The sequence below is a fragment of the Monopterus albus genome, unplaced genomic scaffold (assembly GCF_001952655.1).
Source record: "Monopterus albus unplaced genomic scaffold, M_albus_1.0 scaffold42.1, whole genome shotgun sequence".
NCBI lineage: Eukaryota > Metazoa > Chordata > Actinopteri > Synbranchiformes > Synbranchidae > Monopterus > Monopterus albus.
In genome coordinates this window covers 326,624-342,913 of record NW_018127922.1, presented here as the reverse complement: position 1 = coordinate 342,913, position 16,290 = coordinate 326,624, and the positions used below count along the sequence as shown (strand labels likewise).

General features: G+C 39.3%; 1 long non-coding RNA gene across 2 annotated transcripts in view; it reads left to right on the top strand.

The window, feature by feature from the left end:
* LOC109959983 (uncharacterized) overlaps positions 1-16,290 on the top strand; it is a 52,475-nt gene that overhangs the window by 10,872 nt on the left and 25,313 nt on the right. Inside the window, exons 2-3 of one of the 2 annotated variants that reach the window (XR_002274919.1) lie at positions 7,643-7,785; positions 9,198-9,294. This is a non-coding gene — a long non-coding RNA (uncharacterized LOC109959983). The remainder of the gene's footprint in view (positions 1-7,642; positions 7,786-9,197; positions 9,295-16,290) is intronic. The other variant, XR_002274918.1, reaches the window with a different exon arrangement.

Genomic DNA, 16,290 nt, shown 5'->3' with positions numbered 1-16,290 from the left:
TTTAATGATGGATTTATTTTTCACAGTGATTTGTAAGTTTTGGCAGACACTGACAAATGATGACAATGATACACTGAGAGGAGGATCAGATCAGCACCTCTACTGTATGTATCATTCCAGAGGGCATGGACAAAGGGTAATTCATCTTCGAATTTGAAGGGCTTTTTGACTGGCCAACATGTTCCCTTGAGTGAGGATAAATCTGTTGAGCAGTTCTCAAGTGGTTAAAATTCAAGAGTCTTGAAAAAGATTATGCACTGTTCGAATTCCTCTTGTTGTCCAGTCCTTCACTGAACATAGGAGCGATTTGTTGATGAGTGTAATCAGAGGCTAAATCACAACAAAATTAAAATTGAGTGTTTTATTGAGTACCAGTGTTTCAACTGAAAAGAAAACAGACTTCAGGGTTTCAGGTAAAGCTGTCGGTTAAGTGGCTAAAATAGATTTTGGCACAGCAATATAGTTTACAGAGATGATTGCCTCTTTTTATTGTTACACGTGACAGGTCACAATGCAACATGCCTCACAGCACAGCGATCAGTATGTGGACAGTGTTGCTGCCTCTAATGATGGTCAGTGCTGTTATGTAAATATGGAAAGAAACCATTATGTTCACAGATGGGAGGCAAGTCGGGCGATTTTAGCTTTCTAATGAGTGTGAGCCCACACATGCAAAGCTGGTGTTAACCACTGAAGCTGATGTATAATGACAGTTGAAATTAAACACGAGGCAGTCATTTGTTTTTCTACCTAGTCACTGCAGTTGGCTGCTGTTTTAGGATCATATTATTAACTGCATTGTAAAAGCAGAAACCACTTTGCTCTTGGCGTTCACTTCCTAGTATGTGGGGATCAGTTGATGTCTGTGCTCTTAATTTTCAGTAAAATACAGAACAGTAAGTCCATCACATTGACTGTAAAAACAACAGACAGGCAAAGAGCTCCCAGAAGTGAAGCCACTGTGATGTGATCTCCACCTAGTGGTTGGTTGCAGTAGAGGTCATAAATCTTGCCCCCTCCATGTTAGTGGATGGGACATGAGCCACACTAACTGTTGACTTTGTGAAGCACTTTGTGATTTTATCTGTGAAAGTTGCTATATAAATAAACCTTTACTTACTTACTTACTTAAAAATTCAAAGTACTACTTCAAGTAGTGATGCCATGTCCATCGTATACAGTTTATGTCAGTGGACCATCCACAGCACCAAAATTTAGCTAGGTTAACTCTGACAGGCTACTGTGGTTGCACCTTAGGTTGTGTGATCATATAGCTGTCTAGCTGTGTTTAACTGCATAAAAATTTTGGTATGAAGTTGGATTGAAGAATTGTGATTACATCCTTAAACTCACTCTTAAGTGTGATGTTAGAAACCATGTCCAGAAGTCTACATCTGTCTCCATGTGTCCTGTTCAAACCAACATCTCTTGAGTGAATATCATAATGTAAGAATAGCTTTCTTCCTACAAATTACAAATACATGTAAATATTGTTCTGAAGCTGGAAGGTCACTAAGCCATGGTGATGTCAGGATGAAGACCAGGGTGGTGGAGCACAGAGTGGAGAACAAAAGAAAACCATTGGCACTTCCACCGTTCAACTTGTGAGCACAACATGAGTGGCTGCAAGTAGCTGGAAAGTACAGAACGGAAGTGAGATGGGAGAACAATGTGGTATTAACGGTGTGCTTTGCAGTCAGTGTTTTTCAAGAAAACTCAGTGGGATGAGCAGTTTTACTGTCAAATTCTTGATTGTATAGCAAAAATCAATAAGATAATACTTTTCTTGTGTTTTGTCATTCAAAGTGACAGGCCAGTAATTGGACTCATGGGCAGAGAGAGCCTAATGCAGAGATAGGGGGGTATGAAAGAGTAAGGCAGGATGAGGGAGGAGATAGACTATGAGACTGTTTTATATTTGGCTTCATTTTCTGTTAACAGAGATGGATCATCACTAGGTCAAACCTCAATTTGTTAGATGGCAGTAGTGAGCTCTAATCAATCCACTAAAATGTTGTGAGTAGTTTCATTTTAGGAACAATGGATCAGGGGAGGAGGAGAAGGATGGCGGGAGTGCACTGATGGAGATTAATGTTAAAGTAGACTAATGGACTATCTGTCTAAGCACTCACCATAGACAAACTCTGTAATCAGCCCATAGAAGCTGCTCGGCTTTGCAGGGAGGCAGCAGACTGCAGTGGGATTGCACAAAGAATTTATTAGTTTGTCTTGGCAAAATGCCTCATTTCCCAAAGCCTCCCTGTCCTGTGATCTGCATTTTAATTGTTTTTACATTTACATCCTGATCTGCAATAGCAAAGCTCTCTGCCCATTATCACTCTGTCCCCTGTTTTCCCTCCTCCATTTTTCAATGCTCTCCATCACAGTTCTCCAGTTCACTCTCTGTGCTTACTGTCTCATTCTCTGTCTTCTAACTTCTGTTACTTTCAGCTTGCTCAGCATTAACCAGATTCTCATGCAGTCACTGTTTGGGCCCATCGAATACAGTGTTATGAAACTGTATGATTGACGTACTGCACAGAAAGGTCATGCAGTATAAGTATTAGGTTCAAAACAGAAGAAGTAGCTCTAATAGACTACTTGATCCTGATAAAGTGCCAGGTTTACCTGTATACTTTTATTTTATTTTTTATTTTTTTGGAAAATGTGCCACTTCAGTTTCAAAGTGTCCATACCTTGATACAAGGCAGATCTAATCAAATAGTCACTCACATCAATACTATGAGGACACAAATGAAGACCCTTTCCATTTGGATTGGAAAACACATTGAGAGAAAGGTGTCTGAATGCATGACGTATATTATTTGTGAAATTGCACTGATATAACTGCTTGAAGCTAATGTTTCCCATTCTTAAGGAACACATAATTGAAAGTTTAAAGTGGTATTCTTGCATATTTAAAATATGCTGCTTTCAAACACAAAAAAGCAAATTGCAGTTATTTGCCCTTTTCATTATTTGCTTTCATCATATGATCACATATTTGAAACAGTATATGTCAGTCAGTACCCTGCATATATAGAGTGAATATGTTTTCCATGCCCTGAACACCCCACAGTTGAAATAATTACTACAATATTTACACTACAAACAGGAGGATCACAGCTGTGTAATACATATGATTGATGTAAAAGTATGTACTGTATGCATATGATATAAAAGCAAATACAAGTGCTTCATTTGAAAACAGGCAAGCATCTGTGGAGTCACAGAGCAAACTAGAAGCAACCTCCCGATGTCCCAGAGATGACAGGAAATCGACATCTGCATTTAGCTCATTGCTAATTTAAATGACTCAGGATGTGAGCACACAAGACTGTAGATAAGAAACCTCAAATGGCTCACTGCATTTGCCATGGAAGGAGAAGTGTCACAATAACCATAGAAGATTTCTGAATGAATATGACTGCAAAGCATGCTGTTCCAGATTATTCAAAGAAAAACATTTTGTTGTCCGTCCACTCTGTTCCCAGCTAGAAAGATCACACAAGGCAAGACGCTGTCAGTCATAAATGGTGACAAAGCTTGTGAAACATTGTCAATAATACAGCAACTGGCTATTATGGTAATGGCATGGGGGAGAAAATTTCCTGCACAGTTATCGATGGTTGTTAATTTGATGTATCGATCATGACAGGATGCATCTGTTCTCTTTAGCCAGTATACTATAGTTTGTATAGTATACAGTATACTATCTAGACATGTAGTTTCATTTTTGTAAAAACAAAAGAGCCAATACTTTACCTTGAGCTGATGTGGATAGAGTTGTTGCAATTTAATGAGAATAAATAGGTTTTGTTTGGAGAATAGTCTTTGCAGAATAGGTTTTTTTAGTGTTAGTAAGGCATAAGAATAAAGAAGAGCTATACACTAATTACATGTAACAATATTGTTACTTTTTAATTTGAAAGCTCATGAAGGTTGTGTTAAAAATCAATTCATAAATACATATTTTAACTAACTACTTTATTGTTTTATTGCCCATTAATTTGAAGTTACGGGTTTGCTTTTACAAGTAGAGCATGAATCAGGCCCCATATTTCTTTCCAAATGCAACCTGTGCCTGAGTGTGTGGCATCCAAACCCAATCCGGACCAACAAGCTTATGTCTGAACCTGACCTGAGCCTGGTGCGATTGAGTTTGTATGGTCTTTTTCCCCTTATTATTAAACGAAGCAGACATTTGAGTGCTCCAACCATCTAGCCTAAAGTTTGACTTGCGTGTCCAAACCTGGCTTGATCCCCTCAGGTACTGATGGGTCATGTCGAGCTCGGCTGGGGTATCCACGTTCTACCAGGAAGTAGTGGGTAAGGTCAACTGTTGTTTTTTCCTCCTGAACTTTTCATATAGTCCCTAAAAGTCTATTATATACTTAAGTCCAAACAAACATTAATACCAGCTCTAATCACATTAGCATATTAATGGAACTGTAATTTTTTCATGTTATGGTCATTGCTATCTAAGGCTAATCACTAGCTCAAGTCAAATGCTGACCTGTGGTTTATCGCTGTTTCACTGTGCTTCTTTTCATTAAACATCCAAGATGAGACACATCTTGGCACAGTCAAGCTAGAAGCCATGTACCACACTAGCAGTAACAGAATAACCGCAAAATGTCTTTCAGTGCTTCCTCAATGCTGGTGTTCATGCTATGCAAGAGCACATAATTTTTGTCCCCTCTTGGTTCATGTTGTCTTCCCACTACCAAACCACTAGTCAGGTTTTCAAACAAAAGACCGCACAGGTTCTTTTATTCCTTAGTTCCCTTTGTCAGGAGCTGTACAGTACATTCGCTTGAGTGTGCCATTGAATTCAAAGCTCAAAAATGTACCATGGCCTCATTTGTGTGGTGTTAATTCATCATTCTGTGGCTATCATGAAGGTATCAGCAATGGCATGCATGAGCATGCACACTTAAACGCATCATCCATAAGTGACCAGTCCCTGGCTCTTGAGGCCATGCAGCTGTCTGTGGCCTGGTCTTAATAATGCTCTCCTGGGGTGGAGACAGGTCACTTTAATCTAAGTCACGCTGACCTTTCATATCTCTCATTCAGACTTCTACATGACCTTTTGGAATACAGAATATGCCTTTCATTTGGCGGCCATTTCTGGCAAGTATGAGCAAGATCAGGTCACACCAGCAGTACAACAGGACTCTAGTGGGTAGCCTATAAACACAACTGCTGCTGGTGGGCACACATTTTCCTGTCCTATGTTCTATATAGAATATATTTAGTACTTAAATATTATTGATTCATTCATTGTTTATGTAGGTAAGTGTCAAAAAATGCCTGTTACAAAGTCCCAGAGCCCAAAGTGACAAGCCCCAAACCGAAAGGTATTCAGTGGTATAAAACTGAGCAAAACAGCAAATCCTAACAAATTATTTTATTTTCAGTTAATTATCAAAATTCTTCTATGCTCTGTCTTTACATTGTGATGTGTCACGTCAAACAGTGGCGCAATAAGGACTGCCCCAGGTTAATTAAATCTTTTCACCCTGTCCACTTTGGCAAGTTTGCTGCAGTATTCAACAAAGATGACCCAAATCAGTACCGTTGCCAATTTTCATAGATTTAAATTTTCACAAATATAACAGCTTGGCCTACACAATGATTTATAGGAGACACAGGAGTGTCATACCTTATTAATGGTCCTCAAACAACACATGCATATGGATGACACAACCTTGTGACCAAGGTAATGTAAAACTGAAAGCAGTCTTGTAAAGAGCAAACTGTAGAGATCTGGCAAAGATGAGCTGATAAGAGAAGCATTAGAAAGATGATTTCCATGAATCTTCATGTCCCTGTAACAACTCTCCTTATTCATGACCAGTGATGTTTACCTTTCCTCCAATGAGATGGACAGTATAGCATTTTTAGGATGTTTAATTCTAGTGGTGAACAATAAGGAAAAACAGAAGACAGAGAAGCTTGCCCAAATCCCAGCAATTTTTCATTGAAAATAATTGCATCATGTTTCATGGCCGCAAACATAAACACACAGGTATTCATGAGCCAACGTGTTTGATAAATAGACTCAAAAACAGAGAAAAATTATAAAAGATGAAAACAGCACTGATTACAGCAGGGGGGCTTTTATTGCTTTTAGTTTTTACACTCGTTCATGAGACTGACAGACAAATGGATGGCTGCAGGAGTCTAGAAGCATAGTGTCAGAGAAACAGCTGGGACACCTACACCTACACTTAGAGGGTGCCAACTGAAAATGCCAGCTTCTGTCAGCCAGTCTCATGTCTGCTTTTTTTTTTACAGGGAAAGGTATTATTTATGAATACCAGAGTGTTTATGCACTGCAAAATGACACCCTGAGTAGGTCAAAATGAGACGGCAAAGGAGACGGTGATGGATACCTAAGTATTTTCATTACATTTGCTGAAGCCTGAGCTGTAGCTGGCAAAGAAATGTAAAATGAGACAAACAAGAATTCACATTAAACTGCTTCAACATCCTGCTCTTTGCCTCTGGTCATATTAGTTGTATGACTGCAGAACTGTGGCTTTGGAGCTGGATGTTCTTGCATGGATTTTAATAAAATTCTGTTACTTTATTTATTTCTGAAAGTCTGTTCAACCCTGTTCTTCTTCATTTTTAAAGGGAGTCTGCAGACACGTGTATAGCCACACTTCCATCTTAAATGGTCCATGTCTGCAGAAATACTTGTCAGAAAATGTGCAATAATGAGATGCAGCTACACCAAGGGCAGAATACTGACAGGCTATGAGTTTGAAATAGGATTCTCGCAATCACCCCTGGAAATGGCAGATATGGTTGGTTTATTTTCCCAGATAAATATGGTACTATAATTCAAAATACTGCTAGCTTTATTTGTACTATCATGAATAATTGCTTTAATTCTCTCCCATCTAACTCGCACTTTGTGAAATAGTTAAATGTGATTGAAATGTTGTGACACGTTAATCTTGACTTTTTTCTGCTGGCTTTAACTGAAGCATTTGGACTCCCATTTGGACTTCTGCCTTCCCATTTTTGTGTATTCTGAGCTGTGACAGGGCCCATTTTATAGTGGTCAAAACATTCAGTTATGTTGTTTCTGTCATTGTGAGGGTAGCAGGTGCCTGGTTTTGTCAGTGTTTCTCAGTTGTGCTGCTTGTATTTAACCTCAGTTGCTCCATGTATGTTACTCAGTGTTCATATCCTGGTCTCACTCTGATTTCTTAGTAGTATCAGAATGTCATTTTTAAGATACAGTACATTATATATATATATGTATATATACAAACATAGTCTCTTGCACCAAGGTGAGCATCTCGATCAGAATGGACAGTTTTCACAGTGCAGGAAAGCTTCACTTACTGGCAGAGTAGGCATCTTGGTTATTTAGTTTATTAAAGTCACATAGCATGCCACATCTTGCTCTTTATTATCAAGTGGCCCATTACCAGTTCATCTAGCCTGAGCCTGACTGTAAAGATGATTGTTGTGCATTGTTGCACAGAATAACAATGAAAAACAATCAAATCTGCAGTTTTTTTTTGTTGTTGTTGTTTTTCCTTTTGGTAAAACAACAGTTACGAAACAGGTCACAGTGCAGAAGCCATAAGTAACGTTCTTTTTCCAATGAACTTTTCAGATGGTTTGGCCTGGCTGTGCTCCAAAACTGCAGTCTTTACTGCAAACCCTCAAGCACCTTAGTGTTATGTTGTGTAAAGGAAGATGACCTTGAAGGTGTCCTGAACAAGGCTGACTGGGGGAAGTTTCCTGTTCATTTCAGAAGTAAGTTAACCACAAGCTGCCATTACTGAGCTCACTCAAGCTTTCTTTTTTCATTTTTGACACAGCTATTAGTCACTTTACATGTGTACAGTGCAGTGCAAAATACTGTCTGATAATGTGCGTCATGTTCCCCATATTTAAATGATTTAGCAGCCCCCCCTCTATGATGGTTAACATTTCACCCTACCTTCCAGTTTGGCCATTTGGAACACTTGAGGTCCAACATTGTCTGACATGTTATATTGAGTAGCTTTGTTCAAGCATAATCCCTTAGGTGCCCATATACTGTACATCCCAAGTTATACAGTACTGATAAGCATAAACATACCCTCCACTGGCAGTGTATTTGGTTCACCTATAAATCTAAATGCAGGCTGGCAATAATAATATCATCATGAAAGTATAATGGTCAATTTTGTTTAGGTGGTTTCAACTTTATGGTCATTTTGGGGGCTGTACAGTAGTTTGCACTGCTTTGCAATTTAGGCATTCACAATACTTGGCCTACCCCTTTTTCACCCTCATGTACAGTAGGATAAATTCAGTGTGATAAATGCCTCTCAACAGTTACAAGGCAGCTCAAACTATGGCCTCCAAAATGTCCATAAAGTTGAAAGACCTCCCTGGAAAAAATATTAATGTCATTCATACAGTTATACACTAAAAATAAGACTTTAATGGATATTTTACTTTGAAGTAATCTTTAAACAGCAAAAATAGAAAATTCCATTCCTATAATCGATGTGAGATTTATTGACCAAAAGGTAGCTGATATTTAACCAAGAATGAGCTGCTTTTCAGACTGGCTTCTCAGGAGCAGAGATGCCTGCACTGGCAGATCGATCCTGAAAGTTCTGATACTACCAATACAACGTTTTGTTTTGAGTAAAACAAGGCTCCCAGTTTCTTCTACAATTTCTACTATAAGATAGTAGCTTTAAAATATTTTATTTCAGTTCAGTGAGGCTTTTTATGTGTGCCACACAGTATACTGTTCAGCTTTTCTATGGCACCAGCGTCCAGAAGTGAAATTGCAGTCTTGCAACTGGAGAATTCACAGAGAAGTTATCAATTCTTGTTAACATGCCACTGAACCTTGCAATGGGAGTCCAGAGTGTGTTTCAAAAGACACACATTATTCATCTCCATATGGTCCGGCAGTTTGGCTGTAGCAGCTGACCACAGGACCAGGGCTCCGTGGCTCAGCTCCCCCTCAGTCTGGGCATATGGGCTCTCTGGCTCCACTGGGCTCAGATGATATACTAGCCAGTGCCACCATCCAGATCACTGCCAGGTTACACCCACCCACAGACACACTGTCACTGAGGGCTGTGATGGCATGGAAACTGTGGCTGTTTTTGAGCACTTTTGGCTCATAGAGTTTCTGTCATGTTTTCGTTTATTCGCCTCAGGCATGAACCCCACAGCAGGCTGTTCAATAGGTGTGAAACACCGCCTGATGGAGGCACACTGTATGACAGCAGCATAAGCATCTGCGTTCTTTTTCAGGTGAAGTCTTTCTGCTTTTGATTTAAATAAATAAACTTTCACAGAACATGCATATAATCACCATTGTTATTTTTAACTTGTGACGCATTATTTATTCAGTTGTTTCCCAGCTGTGAACAAAATTCCTCTACTTGCTTCAGCAATTTGAAACCAGACCTACATGTGAATTGTACTGTACCTGACTTAAATGGCCTGCATCATGTACCTTGTTTGTAGACTCCATAAGTCACTCAGGTAAAAAAGTAATTTTCCATGTGTCTTTTAGAACAGGCATGAAAAATAGTGTTCACTTAGATAGAACATCCATTAGAAAAAGCATAAACGTACAAAATACAAGATGTATATTTAATGTTCTTTTGTTTCAGTGATGTGTAATAATGATGTACACCTGCCCTGCAGAGAATCTGCCAGCTTTACATGCTAGTTTAAATACTGACACAGCACAGTCAGAGGAATGGTGAAGCGGTCGGTCAAGCCACAGATATATACTGTAGAATGCCAAGGTTAAAAAAAAACACTCGACATATACACGGAAAGGAAGCTAAGGTAAAATTAGCACACTATAAATGAAATCATCACATGCTGTGAGATGAAGCCTCAAGCTGTTCTCCTTGTGTCAGTCACTGTTTCTAATTAGTGAACATTCAGAGGATGTCCTGACATACTTCGGCTGAACCCATGCTGTGCCTTTTGATTACAAACACACAGTGTTGATTATGATGATAAAAAGAAACTTGACCCATTAGCGCCTTTCTCTTTCTGAATCCTGCTCACACACCTTGCCTGGCTTTTCTGTGGCTGTTTGTGGAGGTAATGAGGAGGCTTCACCAGAAGCAATTAGTGAGTCTGTAATAACAGCCACTGTCTCTGCCACTGCTAAGACTTCTAATTCTCTTAATTAGTATAGGTTTTAATGAGTAATACCCAACTAACTCATGAACTGTATCAGTAGAGACAATGAGTTATCAATATAGTCTGCATGTTCTCCCTGTGCCTACATGGGTTCTCTCTGGTTACTCCAGCTTCCTCCCACAGTCCAAAGACATGCAGCTTAGGTTGACAGGTGACTCTACATTACCTGTAGGAGTGAGTGTGCATCTGTGTGGTTGTCTAAGTGTCAGCCCTGTGATAGACTGGTGACCTGTCCAGGGTGGACCCTGCCACTCGCCAGCTAGGACTAGCTCCAGTCCCCCCACCCCTGCAGCCTGCATTTAGATTCATAGGTCCTCAGCGTTACAGTGAAAGTCCAGTTGCAACTCATCAGACAAAATCACATGACCCTGGTCCACGCTATGGCACAGCTGTGCATGCACACACTCCCACATAGTTGTTTGTTGAATTTGGAACAGATGAAATCTGGTCACGTCCGCTAGTGGCTGCACTTCAAAGAGATGTATCTGGCTTTGCTTGCGGTGCGGGTATCACTTTGTGCTCCACCTGTACCTTCACTCTGACACCACACTACACTGGCACACCATCCATGTATATAAACACATCCACACAAAATAATGTGCACAGGCAAACACCTACAATATATGTTCACTAACCCTTGCATATGCACTTTATAAACACACACACACACACACACACACACACATACAGCTATTAAGTTCCCCTTCCCAGCCTCCAACAGCTGCAACAACAGGAGGCCAGAAGAGTAAAATAATTTAACAACATCTGCAGACTGCAGATTAATGGGAGAAATCATCTGTAAATTAGGGATAGAGCGTATTCACCTGCTCATTCATGCGTGGAGTAGGAGGTGTGTGTGTGTTTGTAAGACAGAGGAGTGTGAAGTCAGAACATGTGACAAGGCATCCAGCTTTTCTTCTGAAATATGTGTGTTAATTTTGCAGGGGCATTTTGTCTGATAAATCCTGATTTATTTTCCCATGAAGTGGAAATTTTTCTCTCAGAGCGTTTTTAAATTAACTTGGTTATACATGATTATTCTTTCACTGGGAATAAAAGTGATTTATGGAAGTACAACAAAAATGGTTTGATCTTCAGTGTAGTATTTTGAGTTACACAATACTGTATGTATTGTGTGATCCAGTCAGTGTGGGTAAAGTAAAAATTGACTATATAGATGATCTTTGCAAGCAGTTTATTATGAACCATAGGTAGGTTTTATTGTTAGGCGGCCTCTAGCGCTGCAGTAATTATGATGGGCACAGAAGGCATAAAAGGATTGCTGATGGTTAAAGTAAAAGACTATTTGGACTAATTATCAAATAAAAAAAATAAATATCAAATGTCTTCATTTACATGTAGCAATTTGGACTGAAATCTTATCTTTACTCTACAGTATGTTTTGGATTAATTAGATGAAAATGAACTAAACTAAACTCAGAGAATGTTATAATAGGAGAATTTTTTTCACTGTCATTGTCATAGGGCGTATGTAGCCCTGGGCAAAGAAGAACCAATAATTGCTTCAGTGGTGGAGATCAAAAGAGCAGACCAAATAATGGATGGCCAGAGAAAAGATGTGATGAATCTGTCCTCATCTAGTTTTTTTTTTTTTTATATTGTCAAATACCCAAAATAACCTCCTACTGTCATTATGCTTTTGTTAGGAGACCGAAGAAAGTTGCAATCATAATTTCACACATTTTAAAACTTAAAATTGACTCTAATGAGCATTACATAAAATGTCACAGTAAGCAACTCCATGACAAAAGTAAATAAACAGCTTTCCAACATGTCAAAAAAGAACATACTTTTTTTTTTAATCTTGAGATTTTTTAGCTATTCATTGGCCTTAATTCAACATTATAAACTTACTTTTATGTTGTTGTGGTTTGTGGACTTGCTTCCTTTTTGATGCTTTTATTTTGGTCAGTTTCCTGTCTTGTGTCACCTTACCTGCCCCAGCTTTACCCCGTTTCACAATCACCATTCATTGTTTCCACCTGTTGCTCATTATCGCCTGGTTTTTGCCTATATATACTCCTTCCTTTCCTTTCATTTCTTGCTGGTTCATTTTGTCTCGGTGCCTTGTTGCACCTGTTGTCTCTGTTTTCTCAGCTCACCACTCCTGCATCTCTGCCCTGTAATTTCAGTACCTGTCTCTCATTTGTTCCTGACTTTGTTTGAATTGTCTCATTTTTGTCTGACTTTTTCTGATCAGCAGTACTTTGATTTATTTCACTGGTTTGGTTTATATTTTGGTATCCAGCTCCCTGAACTAGTTTTGTACTTTTTGTTATACTACGATCCATGCAGGACTCTGGTGTAGGTGGTGCAGCAGAAGTGTGTCAAAATAAAAGTATGGAACATGAAATACAGATAAATCATGACAGTTGTGCTTACATCAGAAAAGTTAGAATAATATCTCTGCAAATCCATCAGAACTTTAGTAAAACTTGATTGCATATCCAAATGCAGTTACTTGTCCAGGTTTATTGGCTTTGCTGCCGCACCTTGAGTCTTTATTAGTTGTACATAATTTTCCCCCTCTCTTGGCTTATGAAAATAAACTACAAGCTTAGCACTGGCCCATGGCCAATAATCACCTTCATGAAGAATAGGCAAGTAGCAAGGGGCCAAGCCATTACCATAGCACTAATTGACTTTGCTTAACAAAATAATTTTAAATTGAACACCATAAGATAGTTTTTCTGAGCCAAATTAAAACACTGTCAGTAAGAATTTGAGTGGATGGATGGTAGAAGGGATAATCACGCTGATATATTGTAAATTAAGAATAATTTGGGGTAGTTGTTTAATGGCAATGTTGTATTTATAGCGGGTGACTGCCAGGGACTGGCTGTGTAGAACCAATTATATCTGTCACAGGAGGTCATGCTACAAAGGTCAATATCACTGTATCCCAACCTGTCCACCTACCTCTCTCAGCCTGGGTCTGGATTTTATATGATGTTTAGCAGAGAGCTTGTTGTCATCATTAAATAGAGCTTGTGACAGAACATAAGCTAACATCCATTTTGACAGTGTCCTAAAACATGCCATCACTGGCAGTGATTACTGCTGTAGGTCTTTTAGATGGAAAAAGGTAAGGGCCAAGTTAATTATATGGAGCCTGAGCATATTGATCCAGTAGGACTAGCTTTCTAATCATTGGCCTCATGCTGATAAAGTGTACACGGCTGCTAACGTCAGTCATGTCAGTTCCATTTCAGGCATTACACTGTACTTGCACTGTTGAGTTGAGGTTTGTTCCTGCAACACGAATCTCATTTTCGGGGATGTGTGCACTGTACTTTGCACAAATTTGAGCTGGATCACGTTCTGAAAAATGTCATCTTGATTTAAAACCATACTCTTTCATTATAATGAAGAGTGGTTTTACAACTTCCCCTTGTTCCAACTGCTAATGAAAAAACATGCTGGGTCTGGTGGAAAACTTTTGTCCTTCAAGCAGGAAGCTGTGAAGACTCAAATTAATTCACATAAAAATGGATGGAAGGAGTGTTCTGCTTTTAAATTCTCTCTCTCTTTTTGTGTGTGTGTGTGTGTGTCTGCTGTAGTCATTACCTTTCCTAACTTTGCCCTTGTTTTTATTGCCACACACTATGAAATCAAGTTTACTTTGAATAAATAGTTTGACACTATTAAGCTACCACTTTTGATGAAAATGAAGAACTTGAACAACTTTGTATCTCCTCTTAGCTCCAAACTTTTGATCTTCTGAGCCTTTTGATTGATAGCTTTTAGCTTGAATGCAGCTTGTTTCAGTGTCTGTTTTGTCTGTGTTCTCCTGGATTGGCGTGTTCTGAGTTTTTATGACATTTCTGCTATATTATGGAGAGAATAGATAGTTATTGATAAAATGATGAAGATAATTGTCGTGAAATAGCTTTTTCTGGATAGAAATATGGTCAATACAGCGTTGACAGAACTCATGTTTTGACAGACAACAGAAACAGCCAATGATCATGAGAATAACGCTGCACTGTGTGCCTGTATCTGGTTTTCAGTATTTGACAGACTAAATACATGATCAGATATGTCTTAAAACACCTAGTGTACCATGTGTCGGCATATGCAATTGTGTTGGGAATTATACACATGCAGAATGTGCGTGTCTAGGAGGACCCTACAGGCTGCTGATACACTGCCTCTGTCTCTGTGTGTCCCTGTTTCAGGTGACATAGTAGCTCCTCATCTCACATTACTGTTCCGCCTCAGTGCTCAGACAGCAGCTTTCTGGCTCAGCTGCTCACTATGAGACCTGGTAGCTCTCCCCAAATAAGGAAGCTGCTCCAGAGATAAAAACAAGAATGCTTATGCACACGCAAAGCCAGGGAATGTGTGTGTGTGTGTGATGTGTGCGTTGATGCATAGGTGTGCATATGAGAATTTGCATGCCTGAATGTGCATGCTCTCTCTTGTATCATCCCTCCAGTATTGTAGGAATATAGCTCTTTCCAAAAGCTCACACCTCACAGCAGGATGAGCCAGACAAGAAAGGCATTTACCTCTAGTTCTATATTATCCTACCCAAGGGTATGCAGACATAATGAATACATCTTTCTGTTATCTGGTGTGAGCAGAACACCCTTTATATAAGAGGACTTGAAACGATTTCGAGAAAGTTTCACATTTAAAAACATGTACGGGCCTCCATTTGTACATTAAAGTAGTTTATCTGTGGCCCTCTGACTTTCTTCTGGGGAATAAAACTATGTTGTGGTGATCTGGGTTGATAACCTCCTCAGAATGTCTGTGTACATGAGAGAGAGTGGGGCGAGAGGCAAGTGGAAAAAGTGAAAAACTTTTAGTCTTTAGAATAGTCATAGCAATGCCCATTTACACACAAAAAAAGTGTAGCTGAGCTGATTCTTCTGCACAGAAAAAGTTGTGAGTCCTTTTCTTTCAATCTGTATTAAAGTGGATTTTGGGAGGAGGACACTGGGGAGTAAAAAGGCACTAAATTTGCATTGGCAGGTGATGTCCTTGGCTCTACAGATACATTCAATCTTGCACATCCCCCACAGAAAAATACATAATCTTTCCCCACACACCTTAGATTTTCAGTTAATATTCAGTTACTACTCTCCAATTTTGCTCAGTGGCCCACAGGACCAAAATACGGTCAGTTAACTTTAGAAATATTTGATTCCTCTGCCTCTCTTTACTTTTCTGCAAAATATAGCCTTTATCCTGGGACACAGAATGTCTATTTCCATACAAATTAAAAGTTTGATGAAGGCATTTTGAAGCAAAATAATGCTGTGTTTGGGAGGGGTAATGGAGGAAGAGGCTAAGCCTCTGAGAAAATGGCCATCTGGGAGGGAGAGGATGTGAGAGTGGGACACCAAGCAATTCATCAGCGACTGAGAATGCTGTGATCCATAGCAGCCACCAGCATGCTAATGTTCTTCTCCTGACTGGATATGTCACTCTTCCTCATGATGTCAATGCATGAGAGTGCCAGTTTAATCTCATATAGCAAGTGTTTGGAGGAAGACTGTTGAATTTAACTTTCCTTGTGGCATTGATGGACAATAGATCCTGACACTTTGATTCAGTAAAAGCAGTTTGCACACCCCTTGTCTTGATGCAGGAAGCGCATAAATGTAGAAGCCAAATGTTTCGACAGCTAGGGTTAGGATTCGGGCACATACAAATATTTAAACTTTTTTGCTTTTGCAGCCTCGTGAACAGTGCCTGTGATCAGTGTCTTTATCCCAAATAAACAATATTATGGTCATGTGAAGCCTGCAACGGAATATTGGTTTCTGTCATGTTAATCAGAATATCTAATAAATAAACCAGAGCCTGTTGTTTACCTGAATGGCTGCAGTGAGCATCCTGTCATCTGCTATGTGCCATCCAGACTGCTCAGAACACTGTATAGCTTTATGTAAGGAATTCAAAGCATATTCTGTATCATTATCATGATCATAATCCTCATCATCACTCCATTATCTATTAGCCCCGCCACAACCTCTACAGGATAGGCAGTATAGACAATGGACAGATGGACGGACAACATCTCTGAACATCAGTAGCCAGTGTTTTATTTTT